This window comes from Triturus cristatus, chromosome 3_1 (genome assembly GCF_964204655.1).
Source record: "Triturus cristatus chromosome 3_1, aTriCri1.1, whole genome shotgun sequence".
Taxonomy (NCBI): Eukaryota; Metazoa; Chordata; class Amphibia; order Caudata; family Salamandridae; genus Triturus; species Triturus cristatus.
Window position 1 is genome coordinate 34,712,832 of NC_140583.1, and position 16,651 is coordinate 34,729,482.

Here is a 16,651-nt window from a genome sequence, read left to right on the forward strand (position 1 = left end):
GCTGGGGCATAAGACTGATGGACTATGATTTCACGATTGTGCACAAGCCAGGGAAAGAACACAATCCGGCAGACTACATGTCGAGACACCCGTTGCCGCAGGTCCACGAGACGACATCGATGGCAGAAGAATACCTCAACTTCATACTGAAACAAAACACCCCAGCGCCAATAACACTACTAGAGCTAGCAAAGGAGAGCAAGGGCGATGCCACGCTGCAAACAGCAATGGACATAACGAGAAAGCAGAGATGGAAGCACGTCAACAACAATTGCACCTGGGGAACAGGAGTATGCAAAGAAGAAGTGCTAGCTCTCAAGAAGATCCATGAGGAACTGCCGGAACAGACACAGGGATAATGATGAGAGGGATGAGAATCGTGATACAAAGCTCACTCCGGAGGTAACTGGTCAATGTGGCTCATGAGTCACACCGAGGCGTGGTAGCCACCAAGAAACTACTAAGAGAGAAAGTATGGTTCCCCGGCCTGGATCGCATGGTAGAAGAAACTATAGCGACACGCCACCTCTGTCAAGTGATAGGACCACCGGCTAAGCATGAGCCCCTACAAATGTCGGATCTTCCAAGAGCGGTATGGACAACATTAGCAGCTGATTTCTTTGGGCTCCTAGACACAGGCAGAGTCAGAGCATCAGAGGATAGCAAGAAACAGCTCACACTTCAAAGGATTACAGGAGAAGGGAAAAGAAGAAGATGACACGAAAACAGCAGAACAAGAAAAGCAGGAACACAACAAGGAAGAAACAAGAAAGAGAGAGGGACTAGAGGAAGAGCAACAGACGGAGGCCGGCCTGCGAAGAACCTGCAGACGCCCAAAGAGACTAATAGAAGAAATGTAGTGATGGGAAGCATACTGAACTATGTCATGACAGACCTGCATCTATCACCTACCCACACATCTGGGTATTGTCACTTTTCTCGTCATTCTTTGTGACACAAGGGGGAGATGTAGTGACCTGGGGCAGGGCACTAGGACCCTGCAGTGGACCATGGGGACCCCAGGGTAACTGAACACCACATCCGGTCAAGGGTGTGGGGAGGGGACACTAGAGGGGATGAGGGAGCGTGGGCAGACGTGATTACAAGCAGCTCTGAGCAGAAGTACAATAAAGGAAAGAGATAACCCCTACCTGTGTCCTGCGTCTTTGTGGGATCGTGGGGACACAACAATGTCCTGCCTCATGACCTGCCCCATGTCCTGCCACATGACCTGCCTCATGACCTGCCTCATGTCCTGCTTCATGTCCTGCCTCATGGTAAGCAATCAGCCTGCCTTGATGTGTGACGAGTTTTGCTGCCGGACCCCATCTTCTCCTTTCATTGGCTGACCCTTTAGCCACTGAGTATAGGAAGCAAGATCTGGGCAAGACAGAGCGCTTTTCGGCCACTGCTTGTTATGTTAAAATATTAATAAAGGGCGCTGTTATCTGAAACTCAGGCCTCCTCGTGCTGACAGCAACCCTGCAACATGCCAGGCCTATGAGAAGCGCCAGTGTTGAGCCTTCTCTTGAAGAAGGTGAAGCTAGACTGAATCCTAATAGAAAGAGGCACATCCTTCCATTTCCTCGGAGTGAGGGAGTTAAAAGCCCAGCCCCAACCAGTGGCGTGTTATCCCTGGAGCAGGAAAGCATCTACAGAGCGAAGATTACCTCCAGGATGATATGGAACAACCGTTCAGAGTTCCCTGGACCAGACAAAGCGGCGTAGAATGATCCGTCTATGGACAGGAAGTCAATAGAGTGTCCTTAAGGAGGGAGTGATGAGTGATGTGGGCTGTCTCTGTGGAGCTTCAGGGCTAACCTTGGAGCTGCGCTATGGCCACGTGAAGCTGAGACTTCAGGCCCAGGGAGCTCCCCAGGGATAGCGAGTGCCCGTCGCGGAGTCTGAGTACCATCAAGGTTTGAATGACCATCGTCTGGGTCTCCATCGGAAAAACCTCCAAGAGCTTTGCACAGCATTTTCAAGACTGAAAACACAAGCCCCTCTTCTTTATTCACTTTGTGGCCATGGTTAGGTCACCATCTGCTAAGACACCCACATGTCTAGCATGATCGACTGGACTGTGGCGAGGGCCTCGGTCCAGCACCTCCGGTCAACATTCCGTTTAGTTGAAGGCGGTGGAGAGGATCCAAGTCGCTCCTGCTCCCACGCGTGCTCTAAAACTGGCCTCTATGACACTCGTATGGCAGACAACAAACACAACAAGATGATGGACGGAGCGCTGACACTTTTCAACCACTCCCCCGCCCCCCCCCGTCAAGAGATCTGGGTTTAATCCAACGTTCCTTTGCTCACTTTGCCACCCCAGTTCAGACCCACCTATATGTAAATCACTACCAAGCCCGGTCCTCCCTGGACCGGAAACAAGCATCCCGGGATGGATGGTCAGGGCAATGTCTGGGTTAGCCCATGGTTTCAGCCATGTTTTTGGTTAAGATAACCTAATCAGGGCTGTTCATGCTACTAAAATGGAAAATATTCACAGAGATAGAAAGTTCATTAAATACCAGCATAAGCAGCCATGCCAAGTACCACGCATCACAGGTTATGATAACGCGTCTCAGGGCACGTCCCACATTGAAATGCAATGTCACGCAATGAAAGGTCTTCAGTGCTTGCGGTTGTTTCAGGAGGCACACTCTCTCTATGGCAGCCTTGCAGCCAGTGTGAGCTGTCACTAAGGGGAGTCTGTGAGTCCAGGCTGTGAGCGAGCATCATCTTGGGGGGAAGCTCTCTCTACGGTAGCCTTGCCGCCAGTGTGAGCTGTCACTAAGGGGTGTCTGTGTGTCCGGGCTGTGAGCAAGCTTCATCCTGGGGTGAGGCTCTCTCTGTGGCAGCCTTGCAGCCAGTGTGAGCTGTCACTAAGGAGAGTCTGTGTGTCCGGGTTGTGTGCGAGCTTCATCCTGGGGTGAGGCTCTGTCTGTGGCAGCCTTGCAGCCAGTGTGAGCTGTCACTAAGGGGAGTCCATGTGTCCGGGCTGTGAGCGAGCGTCATCCTGGGGTGAGGCTCTCTCTGTGGCAGCCTTGCAGCCAGTGTGAGCTGTCACTAAGAGGAGTCTGTGTGTCCGGGCTGTGAGCGAGCGTCATCCTGGGGTGAGGCTCTCTCTGTGGCAGCCTTGCAGCCATTGTGAGCTGTCACTAAGGGGAGTCTGTGTGTCCAGGCGGTGAGTGAGCTTCACCCTGGGGTGAAGCTCTCACTATGGAAGCCTTGCAGCCAGTGTGAGCTGTCACTAAGGGAAGTCTGTGTGTCCGGGCTGTGAGTGAGCTTCACCCTGGGGCGAAGCTCTCTCTGTGGTAGCCTTGGAGCCAGTGTGAGCTGACACTAAGGACAGTCTGTGTGTCCAGGCTGTGAGCGAGTTTCACCCTGGGTGAGGCTCTCTCTGTGGCAGCCTTGCAGCCAGTGTGAGCTGTCACTAAGGGGAGACCGTGTGTCCAGGCTGTGAGTGAGCTTCACCCTGGGTGAGGCTCTCTCTGTAGCAGCCTTGCACCCAGTGTGATCTGTCACTGAGGGGAGTCTGTGTGTCCAGGCTGTGAGGAAGCTTCACCCTGGGTGAGGCTCTCTCTGTGGCAGCCTTGCAGCCAGTGTGAGCTGTCACTAAGGGGAGACCGTGTGTCCAGGCTGTGAGTGAGCTTCACCCTGGGGTGAAGTTCTCTCTATGGAAGCCTTGCAGCCAGTGTGAGCTGACACTAAGGGGAGTCTGTGTGTCCAGGCTGTGAGTGAGCTTCATCCTGGGGTGAGGCTTTCTCTGTGGCAGCCTTGCAGCCAGTGTGAGCTGACACTAAGGGGAGTCTGTGTGTCCAGGCTGTGAGCGAGTTTCACCCTGGGGCGAAGCTCTCTCTATGGAAGCCTTGCAGCCAGTGTGAGCTGTCACTAAGGGAAGTCTGTGTGTTCAGGCTGTGAGTGAGCATCACCTTGGGGGGAAGCTCTCTCTGTGGCAGCCTTGCAGCCAGTGTGATCTGTCACTAAGGGGAGTCTGTGTACAGGCTGTGAGCGAGTTTCACCCTGGGGCGAAGCTCTCTCTATGGAAGCCTTGCAGCCAGTGTGAGCTGTCACTAAGGGAAGTCTGTGTGTCCAGGCTGTGAGTGAGCATCACCTTGGGGGGAAGCTCTCTCTATGAAAGCCTTGCAGCCAGTGTGAGCTGTCACTAAGGGAAGTCTGTGTGTCCAGGCTGTGAGTGAGCATCACCTTTGGGGGAAGCTCTCTCTACGGTAGCCTTGAAGCCAGTGTGATCTGTCACTAAGGGGAGTCTGTGTGTCCAGGCTGTGAGCGAGCTTCTTCCTGGGGGGAAGCTCTCTCTGTGGCAGCCTTCTAGCCAGTGTGAGCTGTCATTAAGGGGAGTCTGTGTGTCCAGGCTGTGAGCGAGCTTCATCCTGGGGTGAGGCTCTCTCTGTGGCAGCCTTGCAGCCAGTGTGAGCGGACACTAAGGGGAGTCTGTGTGTCCAAGCTGTGAGCGAGCTTCATCCTGGGGTGAGGCTCTCTCTGTGGCAGCCTTGCCGCCAGTGTGAGCTGACACTAAGGGGAGTCTGTGTGTCCAGGCTGTGAGCGAGCTTCATCCTGGGGTGAGGCTCTCTCTGTGGCAGCCTTGCCGCCAGTGTGAGCGGACACTAAGGGGAGTCTGTGTGTCCAGGCTGTGAGCGAGCTTCATCCTGGGGTGAGGCTCTCTCTGTGGGAGCCTTGCCGCCAGTGTGAGCTGACACTAAGGGGAGTCTGTGTGTCCAGGCTGTGAGCGAGCTTCATCCTGGGGTGAGGCTCTCTCTGTGGCAGCCTTGCCGCCAGTGTGAGCTGACACTAAGGGGAGTCTGTGTGTCCGGGCTGTGAGTGAGCTTCATCCTGGGTGAGGCTCTCTCTGTGGAAGCCTTGTCGCCAGTGTGAGCTGTCACTAAGGGGAGATATGTGTCCAGGCTGTGAGCGAGCTTCACCCTGGGGTGAGGCTCTCTCTGTGGTAGCCTTGCAGCCAGTGTGAGCTGTCACTAAGGGGAGTCGGTGTGTCCGGGCTGTGAGTGAGCTTTACTCTGGGGTGAGGCTCTCTCTGTGGCAGCCTTGCAGCCAGTGTGAGCTGTCACTAAGGGGAGTCGGTGTGTCCAGGCCGTGAGCGAGCTTCACTCTGGGGTGAGGCTCTCTCTGTGGCAGACTTGCAGCCAGTGTGTATTCAAAATAACAAGAGCAACCCTTATGTCCTTGTGAACCGGGTAGGTACTGAGTACAAAACAATATTCACAAGGAACTCATTTGTGAACAATAATTAATAATATGTGACTCAATTATGTCACTCTGAATTAATAACAACCTCATATGACTTTTCTTTACAAAAACCATATCAAATCAATTGTAAATCAATCTTCATAATAAGCCCACACAAAAAGCCTATTTCCTTTTTATTCAACCTAACCTCAGCCGAGGTAGGTATTATTTTATTCTAAAGTTCATTAATATCATAGACTTTTCATCAAAAATACATTTATGAGAATTCCAGATATATACAATTCATATTTACAGTGACATGCTACCCCAAGTGAAAAACCATAACCTATTGTAAATGCTTGTGTATGACAAAAGTGAAGAACAAAGGATTAAAAGGTTATTGGAAAATTATATAAGGACAGACTCGTTATAATTTGTAATTGTTTGGTCAAAAACTGTCTCTTTATGTGTGTTGTCGACGACGTTTCGACCCACTCTAGGTACCGGGTCTCTTCAGGACTGTATTTCTGGGGACTGAACAAATTAAACTATGAGTTAGTAATCTTAGTGATATAACGATTAATAAAGGAATTGGGCTTTTAGGGGCACGGACGGTCGCTTACCAATAATTGCGCACTTATGTCCATGTAGGATCCAGTATGTGGTGGCGATGGAAGAGTATCTCCTAACCTATAATCAAAGGTACAATGTTTGAGTACACCGCTATATTAATGCATGACAGTGCTCACCCAAGTGATAAGGAGAGTTGAACTTACTCCAATTCACTGTCTCACTCCGTATGGCTCAAGGATTTAATCATAGTTTTCCATTATTAATTCATAGAGAATAATATCTCTTAGCGCGGTGATTTCTGCAATTAGTATGTGAAAATTAGCACATTATTATGTGCATCAGCCAGTACATTTATCTTATTTGTAAATTTGAAAAGACTTACTCAGATTTTCCTATCTTCGCATATAATGGAAGGGGATATCGCAGGTGCGTTCGGTAATTCCGATTTAAAGCCGAAGCGTCTCTCACTGAAAAATTAATTTACATAAATCAATGAGGGAAGGACGCCGCTTTTTTAGTGGCTCTAATATGTTCACGAACTTATCTATATAAATAACCTTGTGGGGCAGCAACTTACTTTAATGGAGACGCCCGTCCAGCAGTCGGTATGTCGCTGTGTAGGATTCAATCACCAGGATACCTAACGGTAACCCGGAAGTAATACGTCCCGTTATATTAAGGTCGCGTGGAATTACGGAGCTCCAGACGTCACTCAAGACATAAAAGAAGGCTGCGTGGTGGCCATCTTAGATTGGGAAAGGGCGCATAGTCTCAGACGAGACTTATATTACTTTTACACCCTTAAACAATAGAGTTTATATAGTCTTCCTTCTTTTTTTATGAGGTAATTGGGCTCAAGACATAACAGGACATCACATTTAATCCTGATAACACGAAAAGATATTGTAATGAATCGTACAGTCTTACTTTTTCCATAAGAGGTAATCAAAAACAATACATTCATAGACTTAACCCAAAGTATAGTCTTGCTGAAACTTATTCACAATCATATACATTCGTCGATGATAGGCAAGTGTTATACAAATATCTTTATATGTGATGAATTATATCAAAACAACGTCCTAACTAATAAGACAATAACTAATAAGGGGGAGAGGAAGGGACGAAAAAGGGGAGGGAGGAAGAGAAAAGGGGAGGAAAAACAGCAGGGGGAAAGAAGAATTATTTACAATAAATTCCACAGTGCCCAATTATATACAGTGCACTTAAAATTCTCTCAATATGTCCGTCTCATCTAAACGACAATACAGTTTGTATAAACATTGTACATCGTATCTCCTCTACTTCATCTAAATGCCATGACAGAGCCCCATTGTCACGCAATGAAAGGTCTTCAGTGCTTGCGGTTGTTGCAGGAGGCACACTCTCTCTATGGCAGCCTTGCCGCCAGTGTGAGCTGTCACTAAGGAGAGTCTGTGTGTCCGGGCTGTGAGTGAGCTTCACCCTGGGGCGAAGCTCTCTCTGTGGCAGCCTTGCAGCCAGTGTGATCTGTCACTAAGGGGAGACCGTGTGTCCAGGCTGTGAGTGAGCTTCATCCTGGGGTGAGGCTCTCTCTGTGGCAGCCTTGCAGCCAGTGTGAGCTGTCACTAAGGGCAGTCTGTGTGTCAAGGCTGTGAGCGAGCTTCATCCTGGGGCGAAGCTCTCTCTGTGGCAGCCTGGCAGCCAGTGTGAGCTGTCACTAAGGGGAGTCTGTGTGTCCGGGCTGTGAGCGAGCTTCATCCTGGGTGAGGCTCTCTCTATGGAAGCCTTGCAGCCAGTGTGAGCTGTCACTAAGGGGAGACCGTGTGTCCAGGCTGTGAGTGAGCTTCACCCTGGGGTGAAGCTCTCTCTATGGAAGCCTTGCAGCCAGTGTGAGCTGTCACTAAGGGGAGTCTGTGTGTCCAGGCTGTGAGTGAGCTTCACCCTGGGGTGACGCTCTCTCTATGGAAGCCTTGCAGCCAGTGTGAGCTGTCACTAAGGGGAGTCTGTGTGTCCAGGCTGTTAGTGAGCTTCACCCTGGGGTGACGCTCTCTCTATGGAAGCCTTGCAGCCAGTGTGAGCTGTCACTAAGGGGAGTCTGTGTGTCCAGGCTGTGAGTGAGCTTCACCCTGGGGTGACGCTCTCTCTATGGAAGCCTTGCAGCCAGTGTGAGCTGACACTAAGGGGAGTCTGTGTGTCTGGGCTGTGAGCGAGCTTCACCCTGGGGTGAAGTTCTCTCTATGGAAGCCTTGCAGCCAGTGTGAGCTGACACTAAGGGGAGTCTGTGTGTCCAGGCTGTGAGTGAGCTTCACCCTGGGGTGAGGCTCTCTCTGTGGCAGCCTTGGAGCCAGTGTGAGCTGACACTAAGGGGAGTCGGTGTGTCCGGGCTGTGAGTGAGCTTCACCCTGGGGTGAGGCTCTCTCTATGGAAGCCTTGCAGCCAGTGTGAGCTGTCACTAAGGGGAGTCTGTGTGTCCAGGCTGTGAGTGAGCATCACCTTTGGGGGAAGCTCTCTCTACGGTAGCCTTGAAGCCAGTGTGATCTGTCACTAAGGGGAGTCTGTGTGTCCAGGCTGTGAGCGAGCTTCTTCCTGGGGGGAAGCTCTCTCTGTGGCAGCCTTGCAGCCAGTGTGAGCTGTCACTAAGGTGAGTCTGTGTGTCCAGGCTGTGAGTAAGCTTCACTCTGGGGTGAAGCTCTCTCTGTGGCAGCCTTGCAGCTCGTGTGAGCTGTCACTAAGGGGAGTCTGTGTCCAGGCTGTGAGGAAGCTTCACCCTGGGTGAGGCTCTCTCTGTGGCAGCCTTGCAGCCAGTGTGAGCTGTCACTAAGGGGAGTCCGTGTGTCCAGGCCGTGAGGAAGCTTCACCCTGGGTGAGGCTCTCTCTGTGGCAGCTTTGCAGCCAGTGTAAGCTGTCACTCAGGGGAGTCCGTGTGTCCAGGCTGTGAGTAGTGAGCTTCATCCTGGGGTGAAGCAGAGGTGAGGCGGCCATTGGCAGAGCTTGTTGAGACCATGTGGTCAGGGTGTGATGAGCTCCTGGTCATCCTGTGCTGTGAGTGGCTGCTGCTGCAGGACGTCAAAGGATGTATCCCGACATCGGCCTCCAAGGGAGATTCTAACGATTCTTCAACACTGGTTTTCAGGTTTCAAAAGAAGCTTCTCTTCCTTGGATCCGACTGGACCTCCACCAAGGCCACAGTGGTATTTTCTCTCACCCCTTTCAAAGCTTCTCCTGTGCATTCCCGTTGTTTCTATGAACCCTAAAGTCCAGGGGGCTGAAGTGGGTTCCTGCAGAAGATGAAGACTAGCGTCTTTGCTTCCCTGACTGAAGTTGTGAACCTAAGGTCTGAAGTAGTGAGTTCTCCTGGGCGCAAATGCAATTTCAAGGAATCTCTCTATTTTTATCTAATTACATGGACATATTTTGGCCATCATTGAATTAATCCGCTTTTCTATAGTGCCGCCCTGTCACGTCAGGGGTTTCTGGGCGTTGAGGGGTCAAGTCTCCATCGAAAAGGCAGGTCTTGAGTTTCTTTGTATGTGTCTTGTAAAGCGCACTGCTGCCCTGAGGCGTCGTGGCGCTGTAGACCGCTGGGGAACCCGTCCTGGCTATCCCTGTGAGATGGTCCCTCCTGGGTATCTCCAAGGTGAAACCAGGCATCCCCGGCGAATGTGGGGGGCCGTTGTGGAGAAGAGGCAAGCTAATGCCCAGAGTTGCCGAGTGTGTTCCTGGTTAGAGTAGGTACCGAGGCGAGAATTATCGAGTCTGTTTTGACCCTGGTCTTTCTGAAGTCCACCCGGGAGGGTGCTGTTTGGAGGTGGAGGGGCAGTTCGTTCTAGGTCTTGGTGGCGATGTAGAAGGAGCGCACCCCGCTGCCGCAGATGTGAGGGTGCGAGGGCGAGTGAAGTGGAGCACAGGTGTCTTGTGGGTAGATGGAAGTTCAGTCGATGGTTGATGTAGGACTATCCTTGGTCACGTAGAGCTTTGTAGGCATGCGTGAGGACCTTGAACTGGCATCTCTTCTGGATGGGGAGCCAGTGGAGGACTCTGAGGTGGGGGCGATATGGGTCCGTTAGGGGAGGTCCAGGATGAGTCTGGCTCGTCTGGCCACTATCTGCATGAACCCAAATGTTGTCGTTTTTGTAAAACACCTCTAAGTGCCATCATGCCTATGACATGCTCGTCTGCTCGCTGTTTGCATTGTGTCACTTTGCTTGTTGTCAATGCCGCGCATTCTAGAAAGAGCGGCAGGTTTGTGTTCACTGAGCTGTGGTTTCAGCCATAGGCCGAGGTCCCATCTCTGGAGCAGTTACCAGGGGGGTCTTCTTTGGTCCTACATAATGCAGCCGGAATAGAAAATCAATGGATGCCGTGAAAAGGGACATTTGTGGGCTGCTGAGTTTGTGCCCATCGTGGCTTGTAAACATGACTGGTACAGGGACTGCCAGGTTTCCGCTCTGTAACTTCAGGCTAGCTAGATCTCTCATCCCTCTGGCAGGACATGCCTTTCGCTTGCTTCATGACGTGTTTCGAGTCTTTTAAATGACACTTAACAAAAGATAAGCCTGGGGATTGCGCGACTTATACATGTGCACGGGAGCTGTATGGTGCGAGGTGCCATGGACTTAGGCTCAGATTTATTAAGATTTTATTTCAAGGATGTGTCACTTTTATGACGCACGCCTGATGCTAAATCTTTTTGGTATTTACTAAGCCACGCAAAGCCAGATTTGCGTGGCTTAGTAAACAAAGGTGGTGCAACGCTGCCCTGTGTTATCTTGCATAAGGGTGACGTTCCACGAGGGAGCCAGGCCGTTCCTGTGCTTCCGCTCAGAGATTTTGTCACAAACCCGTATTTACTAAGTTACTAAACATGGGTCCGGGCCCGAATGGTGCACGTGCCCGAGGCTGGTGTAACGCGGATAAAAGTCTTTATTTCTCCCTCTTACTTCCTCTTTGCGTGTGAACGGCAGTCGCAGGACAGGAGTAAGCCTCTATGAATAGCTTCTGTGGAGGGACTGTTCTTCCCACAACACACGCACCTTTGTGTGGTAACGCAAGGGTGCCCGCATTGGCGCTAGGCGGCCCAGAGTGCGCCATCGCTTCAAGGGGCTACATCTGGAACACGTCTGCTCTCTCCCTTTGATGCAACGCCGCGCACCAACTGCCCTTGCTGCGTTGCGTGACAGGCGGTACATAAGGGCCCTGGTGTTTAATAGATCCCACATGAGTTAGCGACTGAGTGTGGCCTGAAACCCACCCCTCTGAGGTATATTCTGCAACGTATCCTGGTGGTGCAGCGCAATTGTTGCAGTCTGTTGTTGGCTTGTTGTTGTCGGAGCACACTGACTTCTCGTTGTCTGGTTGGGTGTGTGCACTGGTTGTTCAGCGTAGTTGTAACTTTGCACGTCTTGTTCTTCCGGGTTCATATTTTGTCTTCGACTTTGTACGTTTGTGTTGCACAGTAAGAAGCTGCACTGGACGCCTCTAGTGTGCTTTTAATACGAGGGATGCGTGTTAGCTTGTGTCTCCTATCACACTCTGCTCTGTCGGGCATGCTGGTGTGCGGAGTGTGCGTGTCTTAGAGGAAAGTCTGGCGCATACCCCTCGCGGGGGGAGTCTGAGCAGAGGGGTGTGCTGCGCCTTGGACATTTAAAAGGGGCCCCCTTTTATTGCAAGCACCACCGCCGGAATCTCACACGGATACGTGTCTTTAGAATTACACACGCATTTATGCATGTTTGGCTTCATGTGCTATGCATGTCGACTGTTCTATATCTGCAGCCCGTGTTACATGCTAGTGTGTGTTATCAGCACAGTTTGAGGTACCAGGTGTAGAGGTGCAGGCCCAGGGTCGCAGTTACCGCAGCACGAGTAAAGGACACCACACAGTTGATATGTTGCTGGGCTACACCATAGAGGCCACGTGCGGTCTCGCCCACCTTTATTTATCCCCTTGGGGCGAGCCCGCCCCAGGGGTGTGTGGAAGCGTGTGCGATATTGATACATTGTAGTGGAGAGCCAGAGTGGCTCTCTACATCCCTCCTTTGTTTTAGCTGTACAGCCCACACACGATCCATACTTTGGGGAAAGTCTACACATAGTCTCTTAGTCTCTGGCTAGGCGCCGGATTGGGGCGCAGCCCGTACCTCGGGCATCTGGAGTAAGAATCTAGTGACCTGTCCTGCAAAAGAGTCCCAGACTCACCCGCCCCACTGTCCTGACTCCCGGACCTCTGGCAGGCCTCCTCACCTGACTCAGACGATCGTCCACCAGCCACAGGGAAAGCTGTTTGGGTGAGAGACGTTGGATCTCTGGCCAGGGCCCCGCCCTGAGCCAGATCAGGATCTTCGACCTCGCGGCCCGTCTCCGGCACCACCTTGAAACTGGACACATTCCTCGTGATGGCCTGCTGGCCACGACGTGCCGTGATCATGGTCCCTTGCACCCCCGTCACTGTCCATTTCTCGGGTTCATAGGGTGTTCGGAACTTCCAGCCAGGGTGCTGGTCCTTGATGACCACGCTGTCTCCGACCTTGAGCCCAATGTCCTGGGCTCGGCGTGTTTCACTCGCCTTCTGGTTGGTCAACTCTCTCCTGAATGGCGACATCATCTCGCTCTGCGGGGGTCCAGGCGGGATCCGTTGGGATACTGTCTCTCGGGGCTCTTCTGAACAGGAGATGCGCAGGTGCACATTTCGTGGTGCGATGGGGGGTCTGACGGTATACTCCCAGGAACTGACTTAGGGCTGCCTCCGGATCATCCCCGGCTTCCACGGCAATCCGCAGGGCCCGGTTGAGTGTCCTCATCAGTCGTTCCACCTCCCCATTAGCTTGTGGCCACAGGGGTGTGATTTTCCGGTGCCGGATGGCTTTGCTCGCCAGGTATTCGTGAAACTCCCGCCCCTGAAACGGGGGCCCGTTGTCCGACTTGATCTCCTCGGGTAGCCCCAAGGTGGCGAACACGCGATCCAGGGCCCTCTTGACGTGGGGAAACGCGGTGGACGCAATGACTTCCACTATCGGGAACTTGGAGAAGGAGTCGACCAGAACCATCATATGCCGTCCATCCGGAAAACTTCCAAAGTCTATGCTGAGGTGCGTCCATGGCGACGCGCTCGCTTCCTCAGTGATCACCCGGGCAGGTGCTGGATCCCCTCCAGTGATGGTGCAGGCATGGCACTGTCTGACCATTTCATCGACTTTGGTGTCCATCGCTGGGAACCATACCTTGTCTCGGAGTCGTGCTTTGGTCTTGGCCGTGCCTTGGTGGCCCACGTGCGCAAGGGCTAGAACCTTCTGCTGGAGGCTCTCTGGGACCACTATCAGCCGCCCCCTCAGGATGACGTCTTTGTCCCCCACGCTGAGCTCACTCCGGATATGCCACAGTTGCTGACGAGCATGACTGACCTCCGGCCGCAGGGCCCGAATCCCGTCGAGGAAATGAGTCCATCCTTCACGATCTAGCGCCTTTCGGACTCTGGTAAGAGTGGGGTCCTCCTGTGTGGCTATGCCAATTTCATCCAGAGTCATTGCTTTCGGACAGGCTCCTTGGGACACCATCCTCACGAACGCCTCCGTGTTGCCTGTGTCCTCCTGCACTCCAGCCTCGAGGCTGGGCTTCGGATGTCTGGACAGGTAGTCCGCGGGGTTGTGGGCCCCTGGCCGGTACACCACCTTGAACTGGTACCCTTGCAGCTGGACGGCCCACCTTTCGATTCGGGGCGGGGCGAGCCTCGTTGATCCCGTGAACAAGGAGAGTAGAGGCTTGTGATCGGTGACCACGGTGAAGTCCTGTCCGCAGAGATACAGATGGAAGTGCTGGCACGCCCATTTGATTGCCAGTGCCTCTCGCTCGATCTGGGCGTACCTCGTCTCCATGTCGGTCAGCGCCTTGCTGGCATATGCCACCGGCTTCCATACGTCTGAGCTGTGCTCCTGCAGGAGGACGGCCCCCAGGCCCACCGGGCTGGCGTCCACCACCAGTTCCGTTTTCCGTCACGGGTGGAAGTATGCCATGATGGTCTTATTGAGGAGCCCTTCCTTGATTTCTTGGAACGCTTTATGAGCTTCCGGGGTCCACTCCCACGGGCGATCTTGGCGCGTGAGGGCGCGTTGCGGTTCCGACAGCGCGGCCAGTCGGGGAATGAACCGCCCGCAGTACGTCGCCATTCCGAGGAAGCTTCGAACCTCTGTCGGGCTCCGCGGTGTGGGTGCCGCTCGGATGGCTTCTGGTTTCTTCGGATCTACCAGCAGTCCGTCTCGCGTGAAGGTGTACCCGAAGAAGTCCACCCGGTCTTGGTAGAACGAGCATTTTGCTTTGTGCAGGGTCAACCCGCACTCCTCCAGCCGTCGAAGCGTGGCCCTCAGGTGAGCATGGTGCTCCTCCAGGGTGGTGGAGTAGACCAGGATGTCGTCACTGAGGTTGATCACCCCTTGCAGTCCCGACAGTGACTCTCGAATGGCGTTCTGGAACACTTCTGCCGCCGAGGAGACGCCAAAACTTAGCCTCTTGTATCTGCGGAGACCAACGTGGGTTGAAAAGGTCGTTATGTAACGGCTGCTAGGGTCCAGTTCCAGCTGGTGGTATCCTGCATTAAGATCCAGCTTCGAGAACCACTTGGCCCCGTTGAGATCAGCCACTATATCGTCCATCGTGGGGGTGATGTGCCTTTCCCTCTTCACCGCGGTGTTGGGCAACCGCATGTCGACACACAGCCGAATGGCTCCGGGCTGTTTGGGCTTGGGCGCCACGACCAGCGGGGACACCCAGGGCGTGGGGCCAGACACCTTCTCGATTACGTCCAGTTCCTCGAGTTTCCTCAGCTCCTATTCCACCTGCGGGCGCAGTTTGAACGGTACCCTCCGGTGTCTCAAGGCTACTGGCCTCACGTTGGAGTCTATGTGCAGTTTTAACCTTTTGCCCTTCAGTTTACCCAGGCCGGTGAAGAGAGCCGGGAACTCTTGAAGTATGTCCTCTGCGTGGGAGTCATGAACTTGATTTGCAAAGAAGACCAAGCCCAGGTCCTCAGCAGTGTGGCAGCTGAGCAGCATCCCCTTCTTGCCCTCCGTGACATAGAATTGTGTCTGCGTGGAGTATCCTCCGCTGGCGACAGTGGTGGTGATGACGCCACGGAGCGGAAGGGAATCCGTCCCGCCGTATGTGTATATTCGTGCTTTTGACGACGCCAGCGGGGGCCTTGGAGATAGACGGTCATACTGGTCCGAGTCCATGACGTTAACGGACGCACCGGTGTCGATGAGGGCTTGGATCTCTGCACGGCCCACGGAGACTGAGCACATGGGCGGCGCCCGCCGCCGGGAGATTATCCTGCCGACGAACGACACCACGAATACCTCGTTGTCTTCGTCCTGATACACCGGGTCGTGCGCCTGGCGGTAGGATCGGTCGGTGAGCGGAGGATCCTCGTGTTCGATCTGGCGCACCTGTTGTTGCCCAGACTTCGGCCTCGCGGACTGCTGCCGGAAGCGTCCGCCTCGGCACACCCGGGCGTAGTGGTTCATCCTCCCACAGCGAGAGCACGTCTTGCCTTTTGCTCCGCAGATCGCCGTCACCGGGTGGTCTTCCCAGCAGTATCCACACAGGCCCGACGTTGCGGGTTTGGGCGTCGAGCGAGGCACGGGAGGCCACCGTTGTATCGCTTCTACCCTCTCCTCCTTGATGGGCACGCTCTTGAGCCCTGGTCCCGCCGCCACGGGGGGTGGAGGGCGGCTTCCATTTCTTCCGCCCGGGCATCGGAGAGTTCGTGGGACCGGGCCAGAATGAGGATGTCATCTAGCGAGATTCCTGGTTGCCGGAGGATCAGCTTCCGGAGGAGCTTGGAGCGACAACCTAGAATGATTTGATCCCTTATCTCAGCCCTCTGATCGGCGAACGGGCACGTGCTGGCCAGCTGGCGCAGCCGCGCGTAGAACATGTCCACCGACTCTGCGTCCGTTTGACACGACCTCCTGAACTTGAATTTTTCGAAGTCCGGGTTCAGTTGGGGATCGAAGTGCTTGTTCAGTGCCACAACTGCGGCGTCGTAGTCGTCATCCTCACCGGTGTTCGGAAGCGTGTCGAATAGCTCGTAGATTTCTGCCCCTCCATAGTAGATGAGTAACGATCTCTTCACTGCCCCGTCCATCTCTCGGGTCCCTCGGAAGTAGTGATTCAACCGACCCACCCATGCTTTCCAGCGCGGGGCGGCGGTAGCTGGGTCAGATGCTTCGCTGAAGGGGGGTAACGGCGCTACAGCCGTGTGGGTGACCACCGAAGGCGGCGGCGGATTGTTGACCGCCACCGCGGAGGGTCCCCTCCTCTGCGATGTGCCAGCGCCGGTAACCGGCGGTGTGGACATGGTGGGGCGCGGGGCAGCCTGAGGAACGCTTGTGCTGGAGTGCAGGTCCCGTTGGGGTGTGAGTCCTCCCCTTTCTTGGCACTCAGGAGCGGTGAAGCACAGTGAGGTCTTCCCAGGCCTGGATTTGCAACTGCCAATGCTTGTTGGATGGCTGCCCTCCTAGTCCTGGAAATGCAGCAGCCAATGGTTGTTTGCTGGAGCCTGGGCGTCTTCCCCTCAATATCACGATCTTCTTCCTCCCCCCGGGAGACTCCACTCTGCAGCGAGCAGCACGACGAGCAAATTGCAGGCAGGCAGCACGAAGGCCAGCCTGCCAAGGCCCCCTCGCCGAAGGCAGTCTGCCGGGAAGCTCCTGGAAGCGCGCGATGCCTGCCACTCACCCGGCCGCACAGACGATGACTCCAGCGGCTCCAGGCGAGCGCGAACCAGCAAGCGGGTGGGCTCCGCCGACAGCAGGCCTCAGACGGACGCCGGCCACGTCTTCCACCACGCGGGCGGGCACCGCAGGCAGCGAGAGAGAAGAGGAGGGAGCACGATCAGCGC

The 16,651-nt window shown here is 54.0% G+C and overlaps 1 protein-coding gene across 4 annotated transcripts in view; it reads right to left on the bottom strand.

Annotated features, from left to right (window-relative positions):
- The window catches only part of MAPK8IP1 (mitogen-activated protein kinase 8 interacting protein 1), a 529,695-nt gene that overhangs the window by 256,626 nt on the left and 256,418 nt on the right, over window positions 1-16,651 (bottom strand). The window contains exons 1-2 of one of the 4 annotated variants that reach the window (XM_085646707.1): window positions 6,353-6,429; window positions 6,158-6,242 (exon numbers count right to left, since the gene is read on the bottom strand). The exons of 2 other annotated variants lie outside the window; for them this stretch is intronic. The gene's annotated coding sequence lies outside the window, so the exon portion shown is untranslated. Of the gene's footprint in view, window positions 1-6,157; window positions 6,243-6,352; window positions 6,438-16,651 lie in introns of those variants that run through there. One more of the 4 variants, XM_085646708.1, reaches the window with a different exon arrangement.